Here is a 12,741-nt window from a genome sequence, read left to right on the forward strand (position 1 = left end):
TCAAGTAGGTAAATAGGTTAGAAGAAGTAGATAGTGAGCCAGGCTGTTAGTGACAACCTGTGAAGGAAAATACGGCCCCAGGTTTGTTTAGCAATGTGGTTTTAGAGGTATAAGGGACTTAAGTGACAGGAAAATGATTTCTAAGGTGGTTGTATCTCTCTGTCATGATACAACAGAGTTTATAGTAGTATGTAGAGTTAATTCATCATAGAGGAAATGATGGGCAGGAGGAGTGGAGATCTTTGGAATGAAGAGGTAAAACTAAAAACCTCTCATGGCGATTTACTTAGAAACTAACAATATGGCTCACTTCAGTGCATATAACCTCTTACAATGGACAGTACCTATAGTATGACATTTAGGCTTTGGGGTGAACCATGTGCAATTGTCAACATTTCACTGCATTTGACCTACAAAAATGACCTACAATTTCATGTAGTTCAATCTTAGAGTTCTGCTTCTTGACTGACTTCCTTCACTGGAATAAAAATATTATTTTGTTCGATACTGTACACAGTACCCAGTATAGTTTATGGCACAAAATGGGTACTCAGTGAAAGTGTTTTTAATAAATTAATTAAGAAATGAATTATTTAGCCCCCAATTTTTTTAGCTATAACTTACTATATTTTTTAGAACTCCTTCAATTATAAATAACAGAATCCCAATATATATTAGATAAGCAAAGAAGAGAATTTATTGGTTCACACAATTGGGAATTCCAAGGAGCCCAGGTACTAGTTTCAGGTACAGCTAGATCCAGTAACTTAAATAATGTCATAAAGATTTGGTCTCTTGCCTCATTCACCTCTGATTTTTTCACCCTTTTGGCTTAATCCTCAGGCAGGACCTTCAATTTGAAAATTTTCAGGGGCTTCAGGCTTACTGTCATTAGCTTAACAAATGCCAGCAAATAAAAAAGTGCCTGCTCCAATCAAAAGTCCTGACCTTGACTCTCAAAGAAGATATCTCTTAGATATCTTGCAATATCTAAGGAGCTAAAGTAGGGGGGTCAGTCCATTCAGTTAACTGGACTGAGAATGAAAGAAATGGTGGTTTCCTGAAGGAAAATTGTGGTGCTGTTACCAAAATAATAATTGTAATGGCCAACACATTGAGCCCTTATTTCCCAGGCACTCTTCTAAAGGCAATCATCATAACAACCTGTAATGGAAGCACTATTATCTCTACTTTATACATGAGTAAATTGAAGTGTAGAGAAGTTGAGTAACTTGTTCAATATAGTGGCTGAGGAGATAGACCCAGGATTAAAATGTCAATAGCCCAATTTACAGTTCATTCCTTTAACCACCTCATTCTGCCACCACCTGAAGAGAAGTTTAGGGACAATGGAAAACATGACTGCCTACTCTACTTAGCTTTTAATTTATAGAGCCAGTGGTTTGGTAGCATCTAATTCGTAGTGCAAATGGAGAGTTACTGGTTCACTTGTCAAAATGTTGCAGGGAAGACCTTTTCCTCTAAGGTCATCCCAGAAGTTGTCTTTTGGCCACTAAGAAAGTAATTCCCTATAACTACAGGTCTTTCATTTTTTATTTCCTCCTACATCCTTCTCCCCAGCTTGATGACTTCCACCAAATCAACTGATTCTATTCAAAAACAGTATTTAGAGCATCTCCATTGTAGTAAAACAAGAACACAATACTATTTGGTTGTTTAAAAACATATTATTATAGGGCGCCTGGGTGGCTCAGTGGGTTGGGCCGCTGCCTTCGGCTCGGGTCATGATCTCAGGGTCCTGGGATCGAGTCCCGCATCGGGCTCTCTGCTCAGTGGGGAGCCTGCTTCCTCCTCTCTCTCTCTCTCTCTGCCTGCCTCTCTGCCTACTTGTGATCTCTCTCTGTCAAATAAATAAATAAAATCTTTAAAAAAAAAAACATATTATTATATATATGAATTATATTATGTTTAGCTCCCTTCTAGCTTTGGTATTCCAGTAGGTTCAGGAATTTTTTTTTTTTTTTTTAAGATTTTATTCCTAAGCAATCTCTACACTTAACAAAGAGTTAAAACCTACAACCTTGAGATCAAGAGGTGCATGCTTCATTGACTAAGACAGCCAGGCACCCTTGTTCAGGATGTATTTGAATCATCCATACTCTAGTTGAGTCTTTAGATGCTGAAATTACTCCCTGGTAAAGATGACACATAGCTCTTTTTTGTCTCTCCTTTCCCTAATCCGTCTCTTTGAGAGTAAATTACTAAAGTTTACTTCTAACAGGCATGGTGCAGTGGAGACTCAGATGTTCCATTTTCCTTCAAACATGGTGGATGGTGCTTAGTTGGAAGAAGTTCTGGAGAACCGGAGAGAACAGAGTCCTGAAAGTCAGTCCCTTGCCTGGGGTTGATGCAGCATGTCTTTGAAGAAGAATGTCCAATAGGCTTTATTTCCTATAGAGTGGGAGTGCAGTTAGGTGAAGGATTTATATAAAGGTTCTTCCCAGTAATGCTCCTGCCTGTCTGATTCGTGCACTTACAGCTGAATTATAATCTCTGCTCCTCTCTGCAAATCAGAATCCTCTGCAATTTTCTAGTATATGTCTTCTCATGACATCAGCTCTGTCTTGCTCAAGTGCTGCCTCTGGCACTCACTATGTCTAACTGACTTCATCTCAGTTAATTCAAGGTTATAAGTCTCCTCCTGGTTCATCCAAAATTATAGATGAGTTTGATGTAAGATCAATGAATTTCTCTCATCCTGTAAAATGTGGCCAGAGAGCAGGATCATGTGGTAGTAACATGGACTTAGGACCACTCTTTCAGTGAGTGGAGATCAATCTCCAAAAGAGTGTGTAGGAGTGAGTGGGGGTGGGATGAAGGAGCATGGAAATCATAAATATGTCTGCTACATTTTCTAACATTGTTCCTTATTTTATTATATCATATTATGTATTTATTTATTAAAGATTTTATTTATTTGACAGAAAGAGATTACAAGTAGGCAGAGAGGCAGGCAGAGAGAGGAGGAAGCAAGCTCCCTGCCTAGCAGAGAGCTCTGATGACGCGGGGTTTGATCCCAGGACCCTGGGATCATGACTTGAGCTGAAGGCAGAGGCTTTAACCCACTGAGCCACCCAGGCGCCCCCATTGTTCCTTATTATAAAACAAAGTAATTTTTTAGCTGATATATTTACAGGGAAAATACAACCACGGCTAGTTTTCATGATAATGATCTACAGATCATGCTTAATCCTAAAGTGACTTCGGAATTCTCACAGACTAACTATGGTCACAGGGGAGGTTTTGCAATTACAGGTTGTTCACTTTCTTTGAAGATGGTAACCTGGGTATGCCCTACCCATAGCACTCCATTAATCAGGACATTAGGTTATTCCCCAATACATGTTCAAACTGCACGAGAAATTTTCTTGCATTTGGTATATGCATTTGATATAATTTCATGAAATAGAAAAATGTATTGTAAAAATTATAATTGCAATTGCCAAATCAAAAGTCTTTTTATTTTTTAAAAAAGATTTTATTTATTTATTTGAGAGAGAGAGAATGAGAGAGAACATGAGAGGGGAGAAGGTCAGAGGGAGAAGCAGACTCCCCGTGGAGCTGGGAGCCCAGTGTGGGATTCAATCCTGGAACTCCTGTATCACAACCTGAGCTGAAGGCAGTCGCTTAACCAACGGAGCCACCCAGGTGCCCCAAAAGTCTTGTTATTAATGAAGAGAGAAGCCTAATTGGCCACAGTTAAAAAGTCATGTAACACTGCATGCTAATGAGGATGGGAGAATTCTTCTGTACTGCAGGTGGTACAGACATTCTGGAGAGTAGCGAGCAAATGTGAAGTGAAAATAAGTATACATCTTCCTCCTGACCTAGTAGTCTAACTCAAAGAAATGTTTTCATTGTCTAAGGAGGTATATATGAGAATGTTCAAAGCAACATCATTTATGGTAGTTGGGACTGGTGGCAACATAGGTATCCATTCCTGGAAGTAATGGATAAGAAAAGTGTTAGGATGCCTTCTACAATATGCAGCAGTTTGAAGTATTTAAGAAATAAACTAGATTTACATACAGAAGCATTAATGCATCTTAATAAAAGAATGTTGAGTGAAAAAGTAACAGAAGAAGAGCTTCATGCAATATTGCTTTTGTAAATTAGAAACAGGTACTGCAGAAAACAATGCTAAATTATTCAAGGACATGTGGATATCCAAGGACACATAATAAACACATTAGAGGGCCTGCCAATGGAAGGAAGGACAACAAAGTGGGGATGAAAGATAAAGGGGGAAGATAATAAAACTTATAAAAAGAGAGAGAGGGTTTTGCACAAACAGATGCTAGTGAGCCTCAAACTGAAAAACATGATAATTCTCAATCTTGTACAAACCAAGGTCCAAAGAAGAAAATAAGTCAAGTAGGAGGGGGTGACAGATAGGTTAGGAGGGAAGCCCACTTCTAAGTTGCGGGAAGACTTGAAGGCAGTGACCCTTGGCTCTAGGTTCTCCCTTCTTTTGGTCCCCAGCACTAACTTGGGTTGAGGTTACCTGGTTCTTGCTGCCCTATGTTCTAGCTGTCTGAGATAGAGGGAGGACAGGTGAAAGCCACTGGCAAGGCTGAGTGCCCATTGGAAAACTGATTATGAGCGGCAACCAGGACTCTCCATGAAAAGAGCAGAAAGAGGCTCCACAGCAGCCTAGGACTCTTTCAGACCTTGGTTTCTTCCCTGGAAAAGTGAATTGGTCTCATCTCAGATCTTTGCTCTGAAGTCACGATGGTTTATGATTCTCCCTTGTACAAACTCATCGCTGATGAAAGCATGTAGAGAGACAGTGCCCAGAAAGTGTGTGCCCTCTCTTCTTTGTGGCCTGACTAAGGAAACAGCCTGCTGCCCTCCACGACCCAGTGGCCAAGTGCACACGGGATCTCGTCCCAGCCGCCTTCCTGTTAGATAGAGGAGTCAGGCAAACACGTTTGCTCTGATCCTTTAAAAAAATTCTTCCTTGGAATTCTTCTAAGGAAATGTGATATGCAGAGATAACAGATAAAACTGGCATGTTTAAAGTTGCCACTTCAGGGGCTGTTTTCTATTAATCATCCCTTTAGGTGATTAATTCTTCAGGATCGTCTGAAGAATAGGGAATAAGGTAGAATTACACTCTGTATAGGAACCATGTGAGAGCAGGCTCTTCTTTTAAAAGGCTCAAACTACAAAAAGCAAGAACATTCTAAAATGAAGTACTCTTCTTGTCAAAGACTTCTTTTATTAGGAAAATATTGAAACATCCCCTCTTCCTGATTTCTTCGGAATATTTCCATTTTCTGCCCAGGACTTTAACATCTCTTGCCTCAGCAGAAATGGACGTTTACTCTGTAAGACAAGGTGACAAGGTTATTAAAATCAGTGTGAATGTGCATCCCCTCTTTTCCCGATAGCCTCAGTTCTCAGCTGTTTTCTGAAGAGGTCAGTGTCCACCTGTAGCACTCAGAGAGATGGGCTTCATTAGAGGAAGGCTGCCAAGGGGTTATACTCAATATGTAGCATGCCTATGTTGCCCGATGTTGGGCGGGGGAGCATCTTTTAAGGCCCCCCCCCCCGGGGCTGAATTGTACATTTGCATTTCTCCTGATGAAGAACGGTCCCTGTCAGTTTTTCTGGTTTGGGAGTCTTTCACGCAGAACAACAGAAATATCCGCCCCCATGGAATCAGCACTCTGTGGCCCATTGTTGGGTTGGTGGTCAGATCTGCTGCTCTCCCCCCCACCCCCGCCCCCTGAGGAAGATCCACCTCGCTATTGGTGATTACTGCAAAGGACCAGATGTTTTTCTTTAACCTCCTATTGGTTCTAATCTCCCTCAATCTTTGATCCCAGCCCCACTTGAAAGTAACCCCTCATTTAGCTCCTCTTGGGTGGTCCTCGGTAGAGATTTAGTTAATTCTAACTTCTTGTACGGTCTTCCCCCATGTGCTTCCATGGTAAAATTCTACCTTTCTAATTGCTAAGAGGAAAATTGTTAATCCTTTTGATTCAGGGAGCAGTGTAATAGCCTGAAAATTGGCAACTTAATTGAAAAACTCAGAAATTGCTGAGTCCTTGTGGTAGCCCTGTAATAGCATTTCCTTCCCCATTCTTCCCCTTTTTTCCCCCAAAGTAAAATAAAATAAAATAAATGAAATGAAATGTTATTTTAAACATGCTTACAAAAGACTCTCTTCTCGTTATCTCTCTATTCCAAGATTCTGTTTGGATTTCTAGGCATGCTCTCAGGTATTTTACTGCTTGCTACAGATCGGGTTAATGGGTTATTATAGAAAATACTCACCAGCAATAGAGGAAGGACATGTGACACGGACTAATGGGAAATAGAAATTCTTCCCCTCCCTCCTTTTCCATTATGTAAGAATAAACAACTTTAAATTGCTCCTCTTCGATTCCCAGGGCTGTCTAGGCTACATATGTCAAATGTCAGTGTGCGTTTTGGAGATTAGGTTATTCTGCAATGCGACTGGTATATATTAGTACTCTCTTGACTTCATTATCAAAAGCTAACCAAGCAAGCTAGTCTTTTGAAAGAGATTTCCAATTTCACTTTGGGTTCATAAAAGTAAGTTCTTTAAAAAATCTGGGAATAAAAAGGTTTCTCGGTTCTTGGCATCGTCCATTGATCTTACTTATGAATAGAGAAAAGGTCAAGGATTTTGCTTATTTGTTTTCCATAGGCACTCTAAATTTTAAAAGATTTGGAGACTTTTAAGGGACTTTTAAGAGACACTTAATTTGTTACAGATGCATTAACATATTGAATTTATGTGAAAGAGTGAAGGCCAGGCAAAGGATATTGGGTTCATTATTTATTAGTGGAGCTAGTCAAAACTTCCCTGTTTTAACCAAGTGGTGGTTTGGCCCCTTTTCAAGAAGCCATCTCTTAATATTGCTGTCCCTAGCAATTAATGTACACTGAGAGAGTGGGTGTGACTCTGCAATACCCAACCATATTGGATTCTAGACTATGCAGGTCTATCTTGCTTCCGTCCGGAGTGGAAATGGTGCTTCTGGGTAATCATTTCAAAGTATTTGCTACTCTTTCTTTCTACTCAAAACAAAACTCATCAATGAGGCCTGCAGTTGTGCAGAGTCTGAGTTCTCCCCATCACGGCTCAGTTCCCAGCATATCTCCCCATACTTTCTCCATGCCTGACACACTGGCTTTTTCTCAGTGCCTCTTACCATGCTCTCTCCTCCTACATGGAAAAGCATTCCCTGACCATCACACAACTTACTTCTGCTCAGTGTCTGTCTCCTCATGAAAGTCTTCCCTGCATGACTGTGTCATGTCTATTATGGTGGGTCCTCATATTATCATGCTCTTCACAGTCCGGTATCAATTTTGTACTTATGTCTTATTTAATTGTCTTTCTACTCCACTATTTTGAGAGCTCCACAAGGGCAGAGGCAGGGTTGAGTCTTGTTCGCTTTTCTGTCTCCAGTGCCTAGGAACATGTAGCAATATCCAATAAATGTCTGTAGAATGAATGAAAGAAGGAATGAACGAAAAAGTGAAAAAATGAATGAATAACATTAAGGTTCGCTGAGCTGCCTCTGACAATTTCATATATAAATTCAATGTTTTTTCCTGAAGTCCTTACGTTTGGGTGTATTTGCATCTCCTCTCTTGTATTATTAAATTTCTAGAGGGTGAAGACTGACTTTTAGTCTTCTGAGATAAGTTTCTTTGGTCCAGTCCTCAGTACAGTCTCAGACAGTGGTAGGACCCAGGACCACCGTATGATGTTTTAGAACAGAGAACACAATAACACACACTCTGCTCTTTTCCTGCACAGAGAAGGGCATTCAAATTAAAGGGGAGAAGAAGTACAGACAGCATAAAAAGACAAAGGCAGACTGAAAGGTATGTGGGGAGGTATGTGGGTATGTGGACCTTAGTTAATGCCTCATCAGACTTTCAAGGCTGATTTAGTGTGTAAAAAAGTCTAGAGTTTCTCTGAGCACCAGCCTGCAGCAGCCACTTTCCTATTTTATGCCTTGGGGAGATATGCCTAGGCTCCACTGGAATCCCAACTGTCAAAATCCTATGCCATTAGCTATGCAAATTGCTAACCATAAACAATTCTGTCCTGTAATGACAGAACTCAAAATGGAAAATTAAAATTGACCATGCTGTGTTCCAGTTGCCTATCATTCTCTTTATCCTCTCATTTAGTCTTAGGGAGCTTTTGTCCCTTTACAAATTTTTTAATTAAAACACAGTTCCAAGGCCCTCAGAGTGACTCTCAGGGACCCCGACCACTCTGGCTGGCCCTGAAGGACTGCTAGCAATAAGTGACTTGCCTTTAAATAATTGCGCATATCCCTAAAGTTTTCTATCAGATTATCTCGGCCAGAATCCAAAGTTTCTCTTTCAAATTAGCTTTACCTTTAAGAACAGAAGCTAGAATCCAGTATTAAAACTAGTTTTATGAAGTTTTCCTACATACTTTTGCTACTATTTCACATTTTAATTAATATTTTTCTTCAAAATTGCGTTCTTGGGGAGCTGGTTAAGCATCTGACTCTTGGTTTTGGCTCAGGTCATGATCTCAGGGCAGTGAGATCAAGCCCCACCTAGGGCTCTGTGCACAGCATGGAGTCTGGGTAGGATTCTCTCCTTCTCTCTCTGCAATCACCCTCATCTCTACAATAAATATATAAAACTTAAAAAAAATTTTTTTTTAATAAAATTGTGTTCTTGAGAGATTTAAAGCAACAGTCCAATTTTATTATGTCTTCTACCCACGTTTGTGCATGTAGAGTTCATATTGTTGATTCGAATGAGAAAAGCTACCTTTTTTTAATAAGAAAAGTTTACCTTTCTGTTGGTGACTACCAAGGGGAAAACACAATATTATCAAGCTATTTCTTCTCTACTCTACCCAGTGCCTGTCAAATTTGGAAACAAAACTTTGAAAGTCTCACACTTCCAAAAGGAGTCCCTGTGGTAAATAGAAGCTTAGCCCTATGCATATGATAGTGCTTTTAAAAAGCCTTTAAACATAGGTAACAATGTGTCTTAGAGACTGGAACTATTGATTTATAAAGTTAAGTGTGAATAAAATCTAAAGATAAATAGTGTATCATTAAAAAGTGAAATAATATTATTTTGATTCATACTTGACAATTTTTGAAAGAATGTTAAGCTCTTACATAAATACATGGCTTCCCCAGCTGTTCAAATAGTATGATTAATTAAATGGATTCTGTCTGAAAACCAACACTGGCTCTTGTTCTCAAGTTGCAAATATGTCCAATGTAAAGGGAAATGGAAAAGTATTTCTCTGGTATCTACTGCATTTGAGGTAAAGAATTAATGTTGTTAAAATACCAAAGTGTTCCTTATTATGTGTTTGTGGTGTGTGCAAGTGTATGTGTGTGTGTACGTGATACTTTTTTTTAATGGCAGGAAACTTCACCTATAATGAACTTAGCTATTTGACAATCTCATCCATCCAGAATAAAGCCAAGAATCTGTTAAAAGTCAACAAAGGAGACCACTTAGAAGTCCAGATAGAGGTGATCAAAGCCCACTCATACATCTCTTGATTTAAATATAGAAAGAAAAAAGTCATAGACCTTCAATTAGAATACTACTATTTTTATTTTAGTATAATTTAAATAATTTGCCTGGAGGGTACAAAGCATGAAGAGATTGCTGAGGCAGATTGCAGTGGTTGACTGGGGCCAGGGAGTGGAAAGGCTTAAACCAGAACACACTGGGGAGTCAATAAAAGTTCAGACTAGGAGAGAGACATTATTGGACATGTTCTTTAGGAAAATTAATCTAAGTGTAGGAATGTATTGCAGAGGCTGGAAATCAAAGGCAGTTATTGGACTATTGCTTTAGTCCAGAGATTATGGCCTTAGTCCAGATGAGCAGTAATAAGATTCTGAACAAGGGTACAGAGAGAAAAGTAAAGTCTTAAGAAATTTCATGAAATAGTAAAAAGGACTTAGGAATTGTTCAGGTTGGGAGACAAGAAGAGAGAAAAATCAAAGGTGTTTTTAAAAATTCAAGTCTGTGGAACACCTGAGTGGCTCAGTCAGCTAAGCATCTGCATTTGGCTCAGGTCATGATCCCAAGGTCCTGGGATCGAATCCCGCATGGGGCTTCTTGCTCTGTGGGGAGCCTGCTTCTCCCCCTGCTTGTGCTCTCTCTCAATCTCTCTTTGGCAAATAAATAAATAAAATCTTTAAAAAATGTGATAGTGAAATGGTGTTATGGGCAGAATTTAAAAACACAGGAAGAATAATAAGTTTGGGGGGAGGTAGAGAAAACAGTGAATTCAAGTCTGCAATTTGAGGCACCAGTAGAATATCCAAGAAGAGATGTCTAACAGCAGCTGCAAATGCGCATCATACCATCTCTGGCACCAGCCATAAAACAAAAGCCACAACAGCTAATATTTCCTGAGCTCTTCCTAGGTGTGAAGCATGCTCCAACATGTTTCATGTGTTTAATATTCACAACTCTTTCACGACATAAGTACTATTTTAAATTTGTATAAATTTTTTATTTTAATTAATTTATAATGTGTAAAACTAATTTCATAATCATTGCAAGAATGAAATCCATAGATATGTGTGAGAAGTCAAAAGAAAGAATAAGAGGTGTTAAGTGAATCACAGGTGTTTTTCTTCCTAAATAATGTTTAGAGAAAACTAGAAGCAATATCCAAAAAAGATACTTCCTTCAAGAGAAAAGGAAAAGCTGCATTAGAAAAGGAGAAAATAGCAAAACTACAATAAGTAGGAAAAAAGAATTCAAACAAATACTACCCCCACCAATAAAACAGAAAAACTACAGCAATCTTGGCCTCTTTAGGAGAGAAATGGTCTTTCCCCATTTACTAAGATCTAGAGTTCTCATTATATAAGAGCTCAGTGGATAATTGATGTTAAAATGATTCCAGAAAAAAAATGATATTTCATATACTCCTTTAGGAAAGCAGAAAAATTTCATTCCAATAATAGATAAAATCAGAGATCTTTTCCACGATGGATTAAATTGTAATGTAATGATTACATGAATTATTCCATGATAGTCCCACACTGTTGAGTTTCATGTTATGTTTCGAACAAGTGAGGTGTGAGACCTTTCTTCACAGGCAAGCAGGGACTGGGCCCTAGTTGAAATTCTACGAGCAGGGACTGGTATTGGAGTGGGTGTGGTTTTTCTGCACTTTAAGGGCTCTAATTAAAGGGGAATTAGAATCAAAGTCTGAGATGAGCGCTGGGGTGGGCCCAGGATGTAAGGGAAGTTCCAAAACATCTAGTCCAGGGGTAATGAATGAAAAAACAAAAACTAGATTTAAAGCCATGAATCACATCAGAGAACTGCAGGCAAAATGAAGTTAAACAGGGTCTGAGAGCAGGGACCAGAAGGATTCCCAGGAACAATGGAGTTTAGAAGGTAGAAGACTTTTCTAGGGTAGCCAGGATCAAGCATAAAGATGAAGAAGGAACAATGGGGGGCTCAATTCTTTAAGCAAGGACATTAAAATCTCATGAATTTAAGAAAATAAAAGAATTTGAAGAATTGGCAAAGAATGTGTGGAAATATTTAGAAAGAATGTGCGGAAATATCTGGAAGTCAGGCAGCACAATGATAAATATCTATCTAGCTCATGTATATAGCTCATATATACATATATATTTTATATATATTTTATTTATTTATTTTTTAAAGATTTTATTTATTTATTTTACAGAGAGAAATCACAAGTAGATGGAGAGGCAGGCAGAGAGAGAGAGGGAAGCAGGCTCCCCGCTGAGCAGAGAGCCCGATGCAGGGCTCGATGCAGGGCTCGATGCAGGGCTCGATCCCAGGACCCTGAGATCATGACCTGAGCCGAAGGCAGCGGCTTAACCCACTGAGCCACCCAGGCGCCCCAATATATTTTAAATATGCTTTAAAATATATTAAGATTTTATATTATATATATCTATATCTATCTGTATGCTAGCCACTGTCCAATACTTACTTCCACTAGTGATCAAACAGGAGAGAAAGTAACTTAACTTCAAGTGAGAAAAAAAATTTTTCTTATTAATTATTTTTATTAACATATAATGTATTATTTGCCCCAGGTGTACAGTTTTGCGAATCGTCAGGCTTACACACTTCACAGCACTCACCATATCACATCCCTCCCCAGTGTCCATTACCCAGCATCTTCTCCACATATTCCCTTTCCCCAGCAACACTCAGCAAGTGAGAAAAATTTTGTTAGTTTTTAAATTGCCTTTTAAATTGCTTGCCAGTATGTATTATTCAGCCCTTTGCATACAAGTATACAAAAAATGTGATGAGTTTGCAAAACTCGACAATAAAAAATAATTCAATAAAAGTGGAGGCAAATGGATTGAGCTAATTTGCAGATATGCAGATATCACAAAAGTACATGAAATAGGCTTAACATTATTAGTCATTAGGGAAATGCAAAATAAAATAACAAAGAGTTTCTGTTACATACCTGTTAGAACGATCAAAATAAAAATACTGAAAGTAGGGCTCCTGGGTGCCTCAGTCAGTTAAGCATCTGCCTTCAGCTCAGGTGGTGATGCCAGGGTCTTGCAATTGTGTCCAGCTTTGGGCTTCCTGCTCAGTGGGAAGCCTGTTTTTCCTCCCCTTCTGGCTGCTGCTCCCTCTGCCTGTGCTATCTGTGAAATAAATAAATAAAATACTTTAAAAATACTGAAAATAGCA

At 38.9% G+C, this 12,741-nt stretch overlaps 1 long non-coding RNA gene across 1 annotated transcript; it reads right to left on the reverse strand.

Moving 5' to 3' along the window:
• Positions 1 to 5,222: 5,222 nt before the first annotated feature.
• Positions 5,223 to 12,691, reverse strand: LOC131836583 (uncharacterized). The gene is made up of 3 exons (XR_009355686.1): positions 12,509 to 12,691; positions 7,262 to 7,502; positions 5,223 to 5,349 (listed from the first exon to the last, which is right to left on the reverse strand). It is a non-coding gene; the product is annotated as an uncharacterized LOC131836583 (long non-coding RNA).
• Positions 12,692 to 12,741: the final 50 nt, after the last annotated feature.

The sequence above is a fragment of the Mustela lutreola genome, chromosome 7, assembly GCF_030435805.1.
Source record: "Mustela lutreola isolate mMusLut2 chromosome 7, mMusLut2.pri, whole genome shotgun sequence".
NCBI lineage: Eukaryota > Metazoa > Chordata > Mammalia > Carnivora > Mustelidae > Mustela > Mustela lutreola.